We start from the raw sequence: 17,351 nt of genomic DNA, 5'->3' as shown, positions 1-17,351 counted from the left end.
CCTCCAGAGGTTAAGACGTCATCTGCTGTGCCCTCCTAAAGGAATAAGCCAGGTCTCAGGCATCTCTGAGCCTCAGACATGTGGCATGTCACTTTGCACATAATAAATGCTCTATCCGTCTTTTAAATGAACAACTTTCTAATTGGTATTGACAGAATATGATCTTTCATCATCTTCTATCATTAATATCGATAACAATATAGTACATAAATGTGGCCCACTTGTTTATTTAAATAGAAATTCTGCACATAAATAATGAAAAAATTAAGCAGTACAAGAGTGTGTAGAATGAAAATAAAGTTTCATTTCCTTTTACTCAAGCCGCCTAGTCTAATCCCCAGAGATAACCGCTGGTAACAGTTTCTTGTTTACCCTTCTGGGAAAATTCCATGTATAAATCAGCATATGTGAATATAGATTTCTTTGAAAAAATAGCCCAAATGAGAGCCTGGTATACATTGCTGTGCATCTTGCTTTTTTCGTCTAGGAAAGCATTCTGGAGAACGTTTCATTTTGCACGTACAGATCTACTGCGTTCACTTTAAGGGCAGCCCAGTATTCTTTAGAATGGATGCATTTGTGATTGATTTAATGAGCACTGTATTGGGGGACATTTAGATTGTTTCCCTATTTTGATCTTACCAACAATGCCGTAGGGAATACCATTGCACATACTTCTTTGCTCTCATCATGAGTGATCTATATCCCCTTACATGGAAATATGTCTCCTCGTGAGGTAGCTCTGGGCAGTTGCTTCTTTTTTGAAAATGGAGCACGGAGGTTCGTAAGAATTTTTTTGCCAGGTGTGGTGGCTCATACCTGTAATCCTAGCACTGTGAGAGGTCAAGGCGGGAGGGTGGCTTGAGCCCAGGAGTTCAAGATCAGCCTGGACAACATAGTGAGACCCCATCTTTACAAAAATAGAAAAAATTAGCCAGGCATGGTGATGCATACCTGTAGTCCCAGCTACTCAGGAGGCTAAGGCAGGAGGTTCCTTAAGCCCAGGAGTTCAAGGGTGTGATGAGCTATGATCATGCCACTGTACTCTAGTCTATTTCAAAAACAAAAACAACAAAAAAAAAACAACAACAACAAAAAAAAAAAACCACAAAAAAATAAAAAAACCACAAGAGAATTTTTTTGAACAAAGGGTTGGAAGGAGGACGTCAGAATTCTCCACATTTTCAAAACAGGGCACGATTGTAAGTTTACAAATATGAAAAGACTATAGTGCTCCCTTCCATAAGCAAATATCATAAATTTAGTATAAAGAAATCCAGAAAAGCTCAGATATTTCCCCATCACAAACCATCTTGGTGTTTCTGTTAAATTATCTGTTGCTTTTACAACATTTCTTTCTCTGGCGTCCCTGCTTTTCCGGGGCCCTCCTGCACTGGCTGGGAGTGAGGAATGAAGCAGCACAGGGAACGTTTGTGGGTCCCAGGCCCTGGGACTGGCCATGGTCAGTGCTCAGAGAGAAACTGAGCCTGAATTCACAGCCCTCGTCCCAGCCACCAACTCTACGGATGAGAGAACTGGGACCCAGAGAGAGGTCATGCGACCACCAGAAACTAATAGCATCTCAACACAGGCCTCTCAAACCTAGGCAACCACCCATAAATACCTGTAGACTTAATTCTTCGTTTTTATTTCACCAGTGCAAACAGGCAGCATCAAGAGACTCATGAGCCTGCTCTAGGTCAATGGCAAATGAAATGTCAGCTGCCCCCTGCCCTAGAAGGGTATGTCACTTGAGATGGAACCATGACTTATGATGTTCTGATAGGAGATGTGGAGAGCAAGAGTACATGGGTCTCGGAGGCCTAATGTGTCCTGACATGGTCGTCACTCAGACATTCCGATGGCCACGTTGGTAGCCTGGAGGATGACTGAGAGCTGCCTCTTAGATAATATTTCAAGCCTGGCAATGGTGTTATCTCGTGCTCTGTTGACATGGTTGCCAGAGCTCCCAGCCACTGCTTTGACCAACGTACTATCTGAGCTGGCAATATTTCCTGTTGAAAGAAGCTTGTCAGTCAAGGCTTTCCCAGAGGAGATGGCAGCCTTGGTGGCTGATGTGAGTCGTTGGAGACAAGGAAACTCCTGGGAGCTCCTTGGTCTTTACGTGCATATAGGCCCTCCTATTTATTTTTCGTTCATTCTGGTTCAAGTGCAGGCAGTGTGATATGGTGCTTGAGGGTAAGCTCAGGAATGAGGAATATCTGGATTTGAATCTTAGCTCCATGATACTGCAATGTGACCTTGAGTGAATTACTTAAATCTCAATGTGTCATTAGCTTGGAGCAGGAGCTTGGCTCTCTCAATGCTGTGTGTGTCTACGTGCAAAAATAAAGTTAAGAATGTTGGACTATGGTGATTTATTAGTGGCTTTCTAGGAATTGACTTGGTTTAAAATGTCCACTGGCTTGAATAGAAACTTGAGTTGCAGTTTGGTAGTCGGGAGCTCGGTTCTGGGCCCAGGCTGCTGCCCTTCGTCCATGCTGGGGATTCTTCTGCCCTGCCACTGTGTGACCTTGGACACCCCACCTCACTGCTCTGGGCCCAAGTTCCCTAACTCTAAAAAGGGGTAACAATGGCACTTACTGAACTCACACGTTAATGTGAGGATTGCAGGAGACACACGTGTAAAGTGATACAAGGAAATCACATCCAACTTGCACTGTGCTTGCAGGAGAAGGTCTGGTTTTGAAAGACAGTGGCTGTATCTGCAACTCTTCTACTCCCTTCTCCAAATATGATATGCCTTTTCTTTTTTTCCTACTTGTTAATTTACTTTAATTGTTAAAAATATGTATGTAATAAAGTATGCTCACATGCTTATGACATTCATTCATATTTGTTCATTCACCGAATATTTATTGCACCTTACTATGTGCCAATGACTGTGTTCTTCCTGGCACTGGAGACACATCAGTGAGCAAGACAGACACAAATTCCTGCCCTCAGGGAGCTTACATTTTAGTGGGGGAAGACAGATGACAACCAATATAATAAATAAGAAAGTGACACAGTATGTTAGAAGGTGACCAATGCTATGGAAAAACTGGCGGAGAGTGAACAAGGGAGAAGAGTACTGGGCTGTAGGTGTGATTTAATATATGCAGCATCTCCTTAAGAAGGTAAGATGTGAGCAAAGCCTTGAAGGAGGTGAAGGAGGGAGCCTGAGCAGAGTTCTGTGGAGCAGCAAGAAGGCCTTTGTCACCCACTGGAGAGGGCGGGGGGGGGTGGAGGTAGGAAGTGAGGTCCCAAGGGGCGAGGTGAGGTACAGATTTCACTGGGCCATTGGAAGGATTTTCATTCTTTCAGTGAATGAAACCAGATTCTCCTGGAGATTGTTGAGTGGAGGAATGACACGATCTGATGTGATTTTGGAAGAATAGTTTTAAAAAGTTACTCTTTTCAGCATTATTTGAGCAAAGACTGGAAACTACCTAGATGCCCATCAGGAAGGGGTTGGTTAAAAAATAGAGCCATAGAAAAGGAAGCATGATGCATATGAATATGTTATATATTATGGACTGAATGTTTATGTACCCCCCCCCCCCCACCCAAATTTGTATGTGGAAGCCCAATCCCCAAAGTGGTGCCTTTGGGAGGTAATTAGGTCATGAGAGCTCATGTGCTCTCTCCCTCTGTCTCTGCCATGTGAGGATACAGTGAGAAGGCATCCATCTGAAACCTGGAAGAGGGCTTTCACCAAGAACCTGATCATGCTGGCACTCTGATCTCAGACTCCCAGCCCTTAGAACTGTGAGAAATAAATATTTTGTTGTGTAAGCCAGCCAGAATACTACCCTATGGTATTTGGTTATAGCAGCCTGAACTGACTAGACAACATATAGCCAAGAAATGTTGTCAAGTGAGAAACAACCAAGGTGCAATGTTATGTATTATGCATACATACAGCGATCTCAGCATTTGCATTCGCTACCTCTGGAAAGATACACAGGAAACTGAGAGCCGAGGGGAACTTAGAGCCTACTCTGGAAGACAGAGTGAGTAGGATACTTTTTACTCTATGTGTTTTTGTCTCTTTTAAATTTTGAACCATGTGAATATATTACCTATTTTAAAAAGAATAATTTTTAGAACAAAAATAAAAGTATGCATGCCTGTGCCATGTCAGATGATAGAATTTGTATATAAAAAGTTAATCATTGCCCCTTTCTATCTTCCAGTCCCATCCCCTGAGGAAACCAGTGTTGTATGTATTTTCATACCTTTGTTCGAACATGAGTATACAAAACAGGAACACATCTACATGTTCCTATTAAAGCCAAGAAACAAACAAAAAATGTGAATACATTATATTCATTGGTCTCCAACTTGCTTTCCCTCCATGCTCAACAAAACACCATGGCCATTCCCAAGGCCGAGCCAGTAAACCTAACATTTGTTATTATTATGTTTTTCAGTAGCAAAAGCATCTATTATATTGATATGCCACAGTTTACTTAACAAGACCTCACTTGGAGTGCATTTAAGGTGTTTCCAGTGACTTTGTGTGTGTGCATGTGCCCGCTACTTCTGACCGTGCTGTAATGAACATCTTCATTCATAATAATAGGCCTTTTCAACTGCTTTCAAATACCCCATCTCAGTTATTATGGGAGTCCTGTGGGGCCGGGGGCAGGCAGTTCATCTTTTTATTTGTGGAGCATTGTAGTGAGCCACACGAAGAGCTGGGTTTTAGCCCAGCTCTGGCACTAACCAACTCACTGTGTAACTTTGGGCAAGCCCCTCCCTCTGTCTGGTCTCAGTCCTTGCATCTGTCAAAGGGAGAGTTGGACTATGTGATTCCAAAGAGTCTTTGCACTTCTGGGATCTTCCTGGGATTGCAAGTGCCACAAGGAGATGGACCGTGTTTGTTTCATTCGCTGTTGTTTCCTGAGTGTTAAGCACATAGTAGACCCTTAACGAGGGTCTGAACAAATGCGTGAATGAATTCTTTGTCCTGTTTAAGGTCATGTAGCTCAATCATAGCAAAGCTGTGTGAGCTCCTGTATTTTTTTCTTTTTTTTCCTCTACAACACGCTGCCTCCCACCTCTTAAATATCTGTGCCCTTGACCTTTACATCTTGTAACCACATGATCTTTTGCTCATCTGCTGATACTCATGTGATGTGTGATTCACTGTCAATGTGTCTTTTACATAGTAGGTCAGGGTTCTAATCTTAGCCCCATCGTTTACTACCTGTCTGGCCCCCGGCAAGCTGCCTGCCTGTTTTCTCCTCTATAAATAGGAATGGAAGTTCAGTACTTACCATGCAGATGTGCTTTGAGATAAATTATCTCTGAGATTATGTCTGAATTGGCCAGCAAAGTGCCTGGTGGATAGTGGGTGCTCAATAAATGGTTGCAATTGTGGTTTGAGCAGGTGTAGCCTAAATGATAGGCATTTCAATTCAACAAGTGTGTACTGGTACCTACTAGACGCGGGACATTGTCCTAGGTGTTGGGGTGATTCAAAGCTGTGCGAGTAATGTGCCCAGTCTTTCTAGCAGCTTTTCACAGAATCCCAGAAACATCCATTTTGTAGTGAAACTTCATCAAAGTGGTTAAGTATATTGTTGCAAATTATATTTCTTGCACTTCCTTCTTGGGTAGTTACTGGATTAACAGGCACACACATACGCACAAAACACAAAGTTTTATGCATCTGACTTAGTTTCTGTGTTTTTCTTATTCTGAACTCCTGGACCATTTTTCATTTCCTGTGGTTGGTTTTGGAGGGGACCTTGGAAATTGGGCAAGGGAGTTGCAATAGTTGAGGTAGGAAAGACTGAGGGCAGCTGGTTTATTTGCTTTCATTTTCTGTAAGAAAATGAAAGGGACTATGAGACTCAACACTTCATCAAATTCTATTAATGTAGAGAATGCCTGGAACATACTCAGGGTCCAGAGAAAGAAAGGCAAAGGATTATTCATCTTAGAAAAGTGGATCAATTAGGGCTTCTTATGTGCCAATTACAAAAGACCAAACTTGACTAGCATAAATATCAGTTTTTTGCTTCATAGAGCTGAGATGTTTACCAGGAGATCTGATCTCAGGTGAGGCCTGATCCAGGGACTCCAGTGATACCACCAAGAGCTTTCTTTAGCATTGGCTTCATTTCAACTCTTATATGGGGCCCCCTGGCACCTCCCTTATGGTAGCTGAATGGCTGTGGCAGCTGCAGGCTCCGTCTTCATACACAACACCCTCTAGGGGAGGGGGGGTCTCCCCTGGAGACTCTTCATAAGCCTCAGGGTTGCTTCTCTCTCATTGGCCTGAATTGGGTCCTGGGCCCTTTCCTGAAACAATCGTCAATATTCAGAAGAATGGCTTAAGCCAATCAGTGCCCACCTTTGGAGGTGAGAGTAGGATCAATTCCACCCAAAATAACAGGGTTAAGAACAGGAGAGTAGTGATTTCATGAGGGTAATCTGGAATAGAGTTAGGAAGGGGAATGCACGCCAGGCTACCAATATACTAGAATAACCAATCATTTATTTATGGAGTTCCTCCTAAACATCAGTCAAGGCCCTGAGCACTGAATCCTAATAAAATCCCTAAGAGGTACCACTATTTTTTCTAGCCATAGAATGAAGCAACAGAGGCAGGCAGAGCTCCAGCAGAAGGGAGGGAAGGGACTGCAGCCGGGGCTCTCTCGCTTCCTCCACCCCTGCTTGCAACACTGTGCCGTGGTTCTTACCCAACTCAGGTTGGGACCTACAGCTAGTGCTGCTCCACATAATCATTTTTTCCTTAATACTGTTTGCTGTAAACTGTATTTCCCTTGAGATGCTTTTTGAAGAAGATGATGTTCCCATATTGCTCTGTCTGGATCATTGCACTCAGTTGAAAGCTTTTGGGTAGTTTCAGGACACTTTCATGCTTTTAGGAGTGCATGGGGAAGACAAAGAAATTTTTGCTTAAAATTACCCTTAAATTGCACTTATCTCTGATCATAAATATTAACTACGTGTTAGTGCATTGGACATATGTTCCCAGCCTTTCATCTGTAATCTGTTACTAGCAGCGTGGCTTGTGTTGTTTTTCCTACCCTGAAGCTCTGAAGAGGCAGAGCAGACAGGCTTGTAGGGGGCAAGGAAGCAGCTTGGTAGGAAGATGTGTATCAGCCCCTGCTTTCTGAGCTCCTTCCCTTCCTGTTTTCCTTTTCTTCCTCCCTCTCCTTCTTCCTTTCTCTCTCTCTCACACTAACGATTCCCTCCTTTGTATAAAATCATGATACGCTTATTTTTTTTTTTTTTAAATGTAGAAAGCACAGATGAGGAAAGGTGAAGAAAGATCTCACGTAGTCCCATCTGCTTTCTATAAATAACTGCTCTTATCTTTTTGGCGTGTTGCTTCACTTCTCTTACAGATAATAGATGACAACATCAAGCGTTTTATAGCACTGTTTTCCCTTTTAAAATACATCTAGAAGATTTTGCAGTGTTATTAAATATTCTTTAGCATGTTCATTTTAAATAGAGTGGATGTGCTTATTTTGTAGATGCACCGTAATTTATGTAACCAATTCCCCACTTCGGACAATTAGATTAGTTGCCAGTATTTTGATGCTAAGACAACTGTACTTGCGAACGTTGTTTGGCTGAATCCTTGCCCACGTTGTTGACGGTCTCCTCAGTTCGCTGGGTCAGGGTGTGCTCTCTTGGCAGGTAATGCCCGTCTTTCCTCTGCTCGCCTTGCTGGGGGTGGCAATCTTCACCATCAGTGTGAAGACGACTCCTGGGGCCCCTGTGTGCTGTCAGTCAGACTCCGGCGTCTGCGGACTTCTCAGTGGAGGGATGCCCCTGCTGTAGGCCCCTTTCCTTTGTTTCTACCTCTGGAGATGTGGCGATTTTCCATTTATAGATTTTCAGGATGCGGGGTCACAACTGGCATCATTCTTGTTTTCCTGAATGTTGATATTGACAGTGTAGTATGATCTCTTTCCCCGGTGCAAGGCCTTCCAACAGCTCTCTGGAGGTCCAGCTTGGGGAGAAAGAACACACAAGAGATACAGCAAAGATATTTAATGGTGATCCCTTTCATCTATCATTTCCAGGGCCTGCTCTGGACTATGTATTATGTCTGACACTTTACTGGCTTTTAAAATAAATTTAATCTTTAATGCAACACTGTCAGGCAGGAATTATTTCTGATTTTTTTAGAAGAATGGCTTAGAGAGGTTAAGTTAGTTTTTCTCAGCCTGGCTCTTTTGATGACTCCCTGCTGCCTTTGCAGGTGTTTAAACCAGTTGGAGAGACCGGTTGTGCACAAATGAAAAGTTAAAGATGTTGTACAAGGTATCTCTGGCTAGCTGCCAGATAGCCCTGTGCTCTGATAAAAGAAGGGAGAAAGCATGGGTTGTACCAGCCAGGGGGACTTCTGGTGACCGTTATGCTTTATATGGCGCACCGGGGGCAGAAGGGCATTTGGCTACGTGAGATTTTCCTTTGGATAGAGGCAGTCCTGCAGGTAGTCAACCCTTACTTGAAACTGCAGAGACAGGGGTGAGCTGAATCCCATGTCTGGCTCCTAGCTGAACTGCAAGGTGATCAAGGCACCAGCTCTAACTCTCACCCCTATAGCAGCTGTCTATTTGGGGAATTTCCTGGGTTTAAGAACCCTAAGCGTCTCAGCTACCAAGTGGGTTGGAAACACAAACATTGTCATCACACTTGGAGGGTTGTTTTTCAGAGCGGTCTACGTCACAATTTCCTACTAGTAGATCAAAGAGTCTGAGGGCCAGCGAACTCAGGTGGAGACATTCCCATAATACTTGGGGCACGGTTGAGGGTCATCTTTCTGGTTTCACATTTTTGTACTTTCGAACCCACACTGTGACATTTAAAACGAACAGTGGCAAGATTCTCAAGCCCCCTGTACGTGCAATGTAAAACATAGAGCAAAATCATCACTTAAACGTGGAACCAGGTAAAACATCAGGGATTTCTGGACACCGTGTGTATGTGCTTTTCTGGGGTTCATGGGGAAAAAAATCAATTGGCTCCAAAATTCAAAAAGAAAAATACAAAATCAATGCTAATAAATGTTTAATTTAATGCTTCTTCAATGTAACATCATAACATTGAATTAATTCATCACCTTTAACTCATATCAATGTTACTGCAGAATTGTGCAAGTTGAGGACATGGTTCTGCTATTGCAAGTTTCAGGGAACAGTAGAGCCATTCCTTGGTATCCACAGAAGATTGGGTCCAGGACCCCCTATGGATGCCAAAATTTACAGATGCTCAAATCCCTTATTTCAAATGGTATGATGCCGAACTGCGCAAAATCGGTATGGGTGCATTTTGAAATGTCTGATACAATGGGGGAGGCGGGGAGGGAGTAAGATACTCAAAGGAAGGGTGACTCTGCTTGGAATTAAAATAAAAATGCAGGGCTCAAAAAATCTTCATACCAATGTTGAAGATTGCCTCCTAAGTAAGGGAAGACAATAGCTCCAACCCAAGAATTCAGTTAATTTTTGCATTTCTGAGCACCTGGGGGGGAATGTAGCCTGACATTTAGTCGGATTGGGACTCCAAACCAGGAAAGGCAGTGCTCTTGTCACCAAGGCAGATTCATACTCACAATTCCCCTCCTCTCAGCATCTCTTTGCATTTAACTGTAGGAAGTTGTTTAACTTGTCAGAGCAACTGTCTTCTGCACATTTGTTTGTGTCACGTGGAGATGGTAATACCCATCCCATAAGCATTAAATGAGATAATGGCGGTGAAGCGCACAGCACTTTGCCTGGCGTGTAAAGTAAGTTCCATGAATGGTGTGTAAGTTCACCTCCACCCTGCCCCCCCAACAAAATGAAACAAAAAACGATATACATTTTGATTATAAAAGGATGAGGCTGAATTCATGTGTCGTCCCTGAAAACCTGCCTCAAGATTTTAGAGTCTATTTTTCCCCAGGCAAAAGGCAGCTGATAGAGGCCTACAGCTGGCGGCATATAGCTATTTAAATTCTGGCTCCAAGCATCCACATTCCTTTTTCTGGAAAACCATACCAAATGAGCCCCAGGTGTTGTGAAGGAGCCCTTAGGAACACAGAAGTGGAGCTAACTGACTGGAACGGGATAACGAACTTGTTAGCAGAAACCAGCCAGGCCTCCCTCCTGCTTATTCCCGTCCGAGTCTAGCTGCAGTCCACGGATCCAAATGACTTCCGATTTCTTTAAACAGAATTGTCACTAACTCACATTACGCAGTTCTTAACCTTTTATAAAAGCTTCACAAATAGGTCATTTACTCCTTAATACAACATGGGGTGGGTTAACAGTACTCTTAACTCTTCTGGTCACCCATATGCTTCCTCCCTTTTATCCACCCCGTGTTCCAGCAAACCCTGCACGGTGCCTGAAGGTATGATCAGAACCAACTCGGAGGATGGGGTCTAGCCCACACCCCAAGCGGCTCCCTTCCAATGGGACAGAGTCTCACCCAAGGGAGTAGTTTTGATACGGATCCTTTGAGAGGCAGTGTAATGCAGTGTATGGGGTTCAGACATTTGGAGACAGCAAACCTCAGTTCAAAGCCTGGCTCTGCTAATTTCTAGCTGTGTGACCTTGGGCACGTTTTTGAACTCTCTGAGCCTCAGTTTTCTCATTTCTAATCTGGTAATAATAATATTAATACTAAAATCTACTTTTTGGGGTTGTTAGGAAGATTAAATAAGAACGTGTATGTACGTTCAGTGTCTGGCATATAGTAAGTGCTCAATAAATATTTGCTTTTTAAATGTGATCTATAATAGAAGTTGCGACAAACCTTTTGGGAGCCCAGCACGATAAGCAATGAGCACCTTCTGGGGAGGTCAGGGAAGCAACTATCTCTGCCTGGAAGCATAATTCTTTGAACTGGCTCTTTTCTGTCCATGAGCAAATTTTCACGTAGGGAGGCTACATTTATCTTGACTGGGAATTTGAATTTGCAGTTGCACATTCCAAGGGGCTTGCGAGGCCTTTCTAGTTCGTGAAAAGGAGCAGCAAAGGGCACCTGCAGAAGCTCTTACTAACTGTGTGACTTTAGGCAAGTGCCCCTAACCTCACTGAAGATAAACTTTTTATCAGCAAAATGGAGATCCTAATCCTGGCTATCTGATATCTTTGCTGTGGGATCAGGAGAGAATGTGAAACCTTTAGCAGAGCGCCTGGCGCCTAGTAGGTGCCCCTTAAAATTTAGCTATTACAGTTTGCATTATCTGAGACCCAAGACTGCCTCGAACTTCCACCATTTCCAGAGCAAGGTGCTTGGGAAGAGATTTGCGAGGCTCCTGCCTGCCAGGTGGTCTGATTCTCTGTCTTTTTAAATGCCTGCACACATGTTATTTATTTATTTTTGGTTAACGTTAAATTGAGGTTTTGGCCGAAACTCAGCCTGCGCGTACTTGAAAAGCCAACAGGCTCGTTGGGCAGCCGATAAAGCTCTCGGGATTTCCCCGCAGGGCTGCGGAGAGTACAGACAGGAAGCTCGGGGACCCAGCGCCTGACCAGAACTTCCTCGGGGGAGGCTGGAGGAGAGCACGCGCGTCCTGCACGGAACTCTCTAGAGCATGCAGGCCAAAGCAGCCTTCTGTTCCCCTCGCGTGCTGGAAGAGGGTCCCCGACCCCCACCCGTGGGTGAGGACCGTGCAGGCAGCAGGAGGGAGGGGGACGCTCCCCCTAGGGACAGGCTGACTGACACAGCCAGGCTGGAACCTTCCATTCCGGCCCAGCCTCTTCCTCCCTCGCTGCACCGAGGAGGGATTTAGAAGGGACTTTCCAGAGAGCGTTAGCGTGCAGGGTGTGGAAATGGAATAAAAGCATATGCAAATAGGCCTCTGCGTGCCTTCCTCTACCCCAGTGAGCAAGAGTCTTTCTCCAGAAAGATGCTCTTTCTCCAAGGCACTTGACAGCTCTCTTCCTTCCCTGGATGGCCGCAGCAGGGCCGTTGGAGTGGTAAAACCCAAAAGGGGTGGGCAGGATGGACAGCACAGAAGGAGCAAAATGATGAGGGGGAGAAGGGGGGCCGGGGGTGGGGGGAGGCTGAATTGGGAATGATAAAATAAAATGGAATTTTAGGAGCTCGGTGTATGAGCTGGGAAAAAAAAAATAATCATTGCAAGCTGATTTATTATGTACTTATCTTTCTCTGAGAGGCAGCAGGCTTTTGTACACTGGATTATTGCAGAGTAAATGGCACATTAAAGATATAATCAAGATGTTTAAAGCATATTGAATGACATTAGAATTAAAGTAGGTGAGACTTTTGTCATGGTCTATAAATATAAAAATGTCAGTGACTTGGAGATATTTCCAATGCTTTAGTTAAGATGTGATTCCATTTCCAAAAGGAGAATTATTTTTAACCTTTTGTTATTTCCAGTGTGGGGTGGGATGGGGTGGGGTCGGGAAGTGGTTTAGAACCTCTCTATGGATGATAAAATAATATGCTTTAAACCCTGGAGTTGTAGACTGCGGCCTCTATTTAGCAAGTCACAAACATTCTTGCAGTGACAATGGATGAAAATATTGCACAGTAAATAATGGTGCACTTTGAGGGGCTGGAGGCTGGGGCATTATGGCTATTACTTTTTGTTTATTGTGTTCCTATTCTCTATCTCAGTCAATCTTTGGAGATTGAGTTTTTTTTATTTTCTATTTTTTTTAAAGAATCTTTTTTACATGCTGAACTTGACTTGTATATTAATTGGCAAGCAGTGTTGCTTTTCTTTCTGGATGCCTTAATGGGCTTAATTATTGCATTGCATTTTCTTGTGATTTGGGACCTTCCCGTTCGGAGTCCATTATTTCATTTGTCTGCCTGGTTCTGCTTTGCTTTTATACTAAACCTTTCTGACTGTGTAGGGTTATGCTGACAATGTTTTTTTTTGACAGAACATTCTTCTCTTCATTTTTTTTTTTTTTTTAAATCACATTTCTGTCCTTATGCATAGCACTCCTTGGAACAGATGAGTAGAAGTACAAGAAATTCTTTGTGGTGGTGCTCACACACAGAGAGAAGGTAGAAACTTTGACTCTGGGGATTGTTCAGACTGTTTGGATTTGCTTGGACTGTTAGCACATGGGGTAAGTGGTGACTGGTATTAACTTCAGGATTCCACGAGGCCCAGGCCTGGGATGGGGCGAAGAGCTGCTTGGATAGCTGGATGTTGCATTCTTGGTCTTCTCCTCATCCCTGAAATCCTATAGTCACACTTTCTCCAGAGGTCCTGTGGGATCAGACCAATGCACTGCATCAGCTCTGTGGAGTCTTATCTTTTCCGTGTAGGCCTTTGGGCTAAATCTGTAGTGAGTATTCGTTTTCCTTGGCTGTCAGCAATTTATAATCTTGGGTGTGGTCCCTAAAAGCCAATTTTGGAGCACTTTTTGAATTGCAATGGTGATTCTTCCCTCTGGTTGGTCTACAATCTGGCAAAACTTCCTTATTTTGTTCCTGGCTTCAGTCTTAACAATAGAAAATTATCTATTTATTTATTTAGAGAGGAGGTCTTGCTATGTTGTCCAGGCTGGTCTCAAACTCCTAGGCTCAGACAATCCTCCCATCTCAGCCTCCTGAGTACCTGGGATTACAGGCGAATGCCACTGCTCCCAGCTTCTAATTTTTTTTTTTTTTAAACAGTAACTTACAAAGTATTTTTATGATTTAAAATTTGCAAAGCATTTTCGTGTAATTCTTTAATAAATTTGTAAGTTTAGAGACAGTAGAATTGGCACATAATGGGAGCTTATTAAATATTTTTTGAATGAATGAATTAAATCCATTTTACTGCTAAGGAAATTGAGACTTAAAGAGGTCAAGTAATCTACCCAAGGTCCCACTACCCAGGAGGGACTCGCATCTGACTTTTTCCATTCAGACTGGCTTTTACATGCTATTTTTTATCTTTTCTTCAAGATTTTCTTTTCTTTCTTTTTTTTTTTTTTTTGAGACAAGTTCTTGCTCTGTTGCCCGAGCTAGAGTGCAGTGGTGTCCTCATAGCTCACTGCAACCTCAAACTCCTGGGCTCAAACGATCCTCTTGCCTCAGTCTCCCAAGTAGTTGGGACTATAGATGTGTGCCACTATGCCCAGCTAATTTTTGTATTTTTTGTAGAGATGGGGTCTTACTGTGTTGCTCGGGCTGGTCTTGAACTCCTGACCTCAACTGATCCTCCTCCCTTGGCCTCCCAAAGTGCTAGGATTGTAAGTGTGAGCCACTGTGCCCAATCTCTCCAAAATCTTAGAATGATCTTTTAATTCTTTAAGAAAAGGTAATAGGACAATGCAAATAGTTGGATATACCACCAAAGGGGTGACAGAGGGCCTTGTTTGCCTCTCTGTATAGACCTTTCTTAAGTTCCTGACTCTGCTGAAGACTTACATCCTTGAGGATATGACTATTTAGATACATTCCTTGTTGGTGATAAGAACACAAGTTCACATTGAATAAATGACTGTCTTGGATTTATAATATTTCCCGGAGGTTTGGGCATAAAACTCTGCAGATCTCAGGGGAAGCTAATTTCAGAGTTTTGGAGGTGGAACTGGACATTTTGCACAGGCCTGGTGTGTGGGGATCAGCAGTTGTCCGGCCTACAATCCTTACCAGCTGGTCCCACTGCTGGAGAAAATGTCACCCAAATCAGTTCAGACATTTAAATAACAAGAGCAGAGCCAATTGCTCTAGCAAAGCCCAGAATTAGGCTCTAGGGTCGCACCAATAACACTCCATGTGCTTGCCAGAGAATTCCTTTACCTGGTAACACCGGGAACAGAGAGAAGGAAGGAGAATCTCTCTCCTAAATGTAAAGCTAATGAGAGAGGAATGCCAGTGGGTGTTCCCCCAGGGGCCTTTCCCTTTGCCTTCTGCAACCCGAGAGTCAAAGCTTTCCGCTGTGAAATGTCTCCCAGAGGAAAGCCGAGAAAACCATTCTGATTATTTCGTTACTGAAGTGAAGTGATACTCCTCACCTCTCCAATATGCAGTTGTATTGCCGCACAGCTTGTCTCAAACCTGTTAGTCTTTTCTGTAATGATTTTTTGTGTCTTGTTGAGAAAGTGAAGGTCATAAAGATTTATTCTTATGTTTACTTTTAAAACTTATGGTTTTTGTGACCACATTATTCATTTGCACTTAACTTTTTCATCCACCTGAAGGGTATGTTTTGTACGGTGTGAGACATTATCTGATGTTAATTTTTTTCCTCTACTAGGTCCTAGTTTTTCCCTCTACTTTCTTTCTTTTTTTTTTTTTTTCTAAATAAGCTTTTAACTTAGGATAGTTTTATAGTTACAGAAGAGTTGCATAGATAGTACAGAGAGTTCCTGTACACCCTTCTTTGTGATTAGTTCCTCTGCTTTGAAAGGTTATTTTTTTTATCAATATTAAACAGATTTATTGTTATTCCATCACCATCTCAAAATCATGCTACACATTAATTTGCATCATATGTGGACAATGTCTTATAATGGCTTCTATTTTTTCTAGGATTTCTTACTGCCTTTTTATATATCAAGAAAAGAAATATTTGTCATCACCATAAGAACATTTATATTTTGAAATTGATTTTGTATCCTCTTTGAACATATTCTTCATGGGACTCTTGCATTTTCTCTTCTAATCTTAAGGAAAGGTTTTTTTCTATGCCATTTCCACCACAGATGGAATTTTCTGCACTGCCATCATTTCTTGGATTCTCAGTCTTCCCTTTTCTTGATTTTCTTCTTTGTTTTACTAATGGAGCAAACTTTTATATTGGTGCATGTGTGTTTTAAGCTACTGAGTTTGAGGTGGTTTTCTACACAGCAATAGATACTTATCATAGATACATATATGAAAGGATATTTTTACTTGCTCCTAAATTGCAGCGTATACGGATATATCTCTCTAGAGTCTCACTTTTACTCTGTTGAACCATGTGCTGTTTCTGCCCCAAGGTGACATATCTGATGGTTTTTTCTAGAGATGTCATAGCTTTTGATAGGGAACCCGAGGGCTTTTATGAGGTCAAATTCAGCCTTTGGGCAAGTAAATTCAGCCTTGTTTTGTGGGTGGTGTTGTTACTGAGGTGACCTGCCAGGAAGCAGCACAGCTAGTATGTAGGGAAAGGAGGTGATCACTGGTGATCGGCCCTTTTCTGTGAGTGCAAACCCTGAACACAATAGCAAGGACCAGGCTTTGGAGTAGGGTTGCTTTACCTCGGCACTATTAACATTTTGGGGCTGATAGTTCTTTGCTGTGGGGGGGCTAACCTGTGCGTTGTAGGAGGTTTAGCAGCATCTCTGGCCTCTACCCACTAGATGCACCCTGACACATGACACCTTGACAATGACAACCAACTCATAACAATGAAAAATATTTCCAGACATTGCAAATGTCCACTGGGTGTAACCGCCCCCCCCCCCCCCCCCGCCACATTGAGGACCACTGCTCTGGGGCCAGCCTGAGTGTTACCCCCAGCTCTACTGCTCCGCGATAGTTCAGTGCCTCATTTCCTCCCGTGTCAAGTGCAAACAGTAGCAGCGCCTATCTCCTAGGATCGGCCCTAAGACCAAACGAGCAATACACGTGAAATACTCAGAACAGACTCGGGTAGGACAGACCCAAGCTCATTGTTAACCGTTACAATTATTTCAAAAATCTTTTATATTTGATCTCACGCCTAACAAACACACAGACTTCACATTTTTCCTTTGTCCCTGCATCTTCCCCACGGTGGAGCAAATGTGTTTAAATCGCAACAATATGCACCAAAACATTACATGTCTACGTTAATGAAATGGAACTCTATTTTCAGGGCTCCATGACTGCTAATTAATCAGCTCCCATGATAACCTCATCTGAGCTGCGTGTGATTTTTATTTGCAGCTGCGGAGCAGTAATTCCAGTTAGTTAACAGGCTTTTAAGTGACAATCCAGCTCTGTGAAGCGGCAGAAAGGCCCTGAAATGATTTTCTAAGCAAGATGGTAATGACAGTGGGGAAGATAGAAATCTGGGATAAGGAGAAGACTAAGGATTTACTTGATTCGTTAACTGGATGGCTTTGGGAAAGCCATGTTCATTTACTGTTGAAATACATCATCATCTTGCAATGCAGGGGGGATGGATGAAGACCCGTCTTCCAGCAATTCATGTTACTTAGTCACCCAGAATTATTATTATTTGTGTGTGTGTGTGTGTGTGTGTGTGTGTGTGTTTGTGCATGTTGCCTTTCGTAGCAGGAGCTATTGTAAAACCATGGTGTGTCTGCTATTAAGCTTGCTTGAGAGCCTTTCTCACGGGGCTGATTATTTCTAGCATGTAAGCAGCTGTAGCTGAGGATGGCGGGTATGGGCTGTCT

The sequence above is a fragment of the Eulemur rufifrons genome, chromosome 10, assembly GCF_041146395.1.
Source record: "Eulemur rufifrons isolate Redbay chromosome 10, OSU_ERuf_1, whole genome shotgun sequence".
In the NCBI taxonomy this organism is placed as follows: domain Eukaryota; kingdom Metazoa; phylum Chordata; class Mammalia; order Primates; family Lemuridae; genus Eulemur; species Eulemur rufifrons.
The sequence above is the reverse complement of the archived record's forward strand: the minus strand, read 5'-3'. Positions refer to the sequence as shown.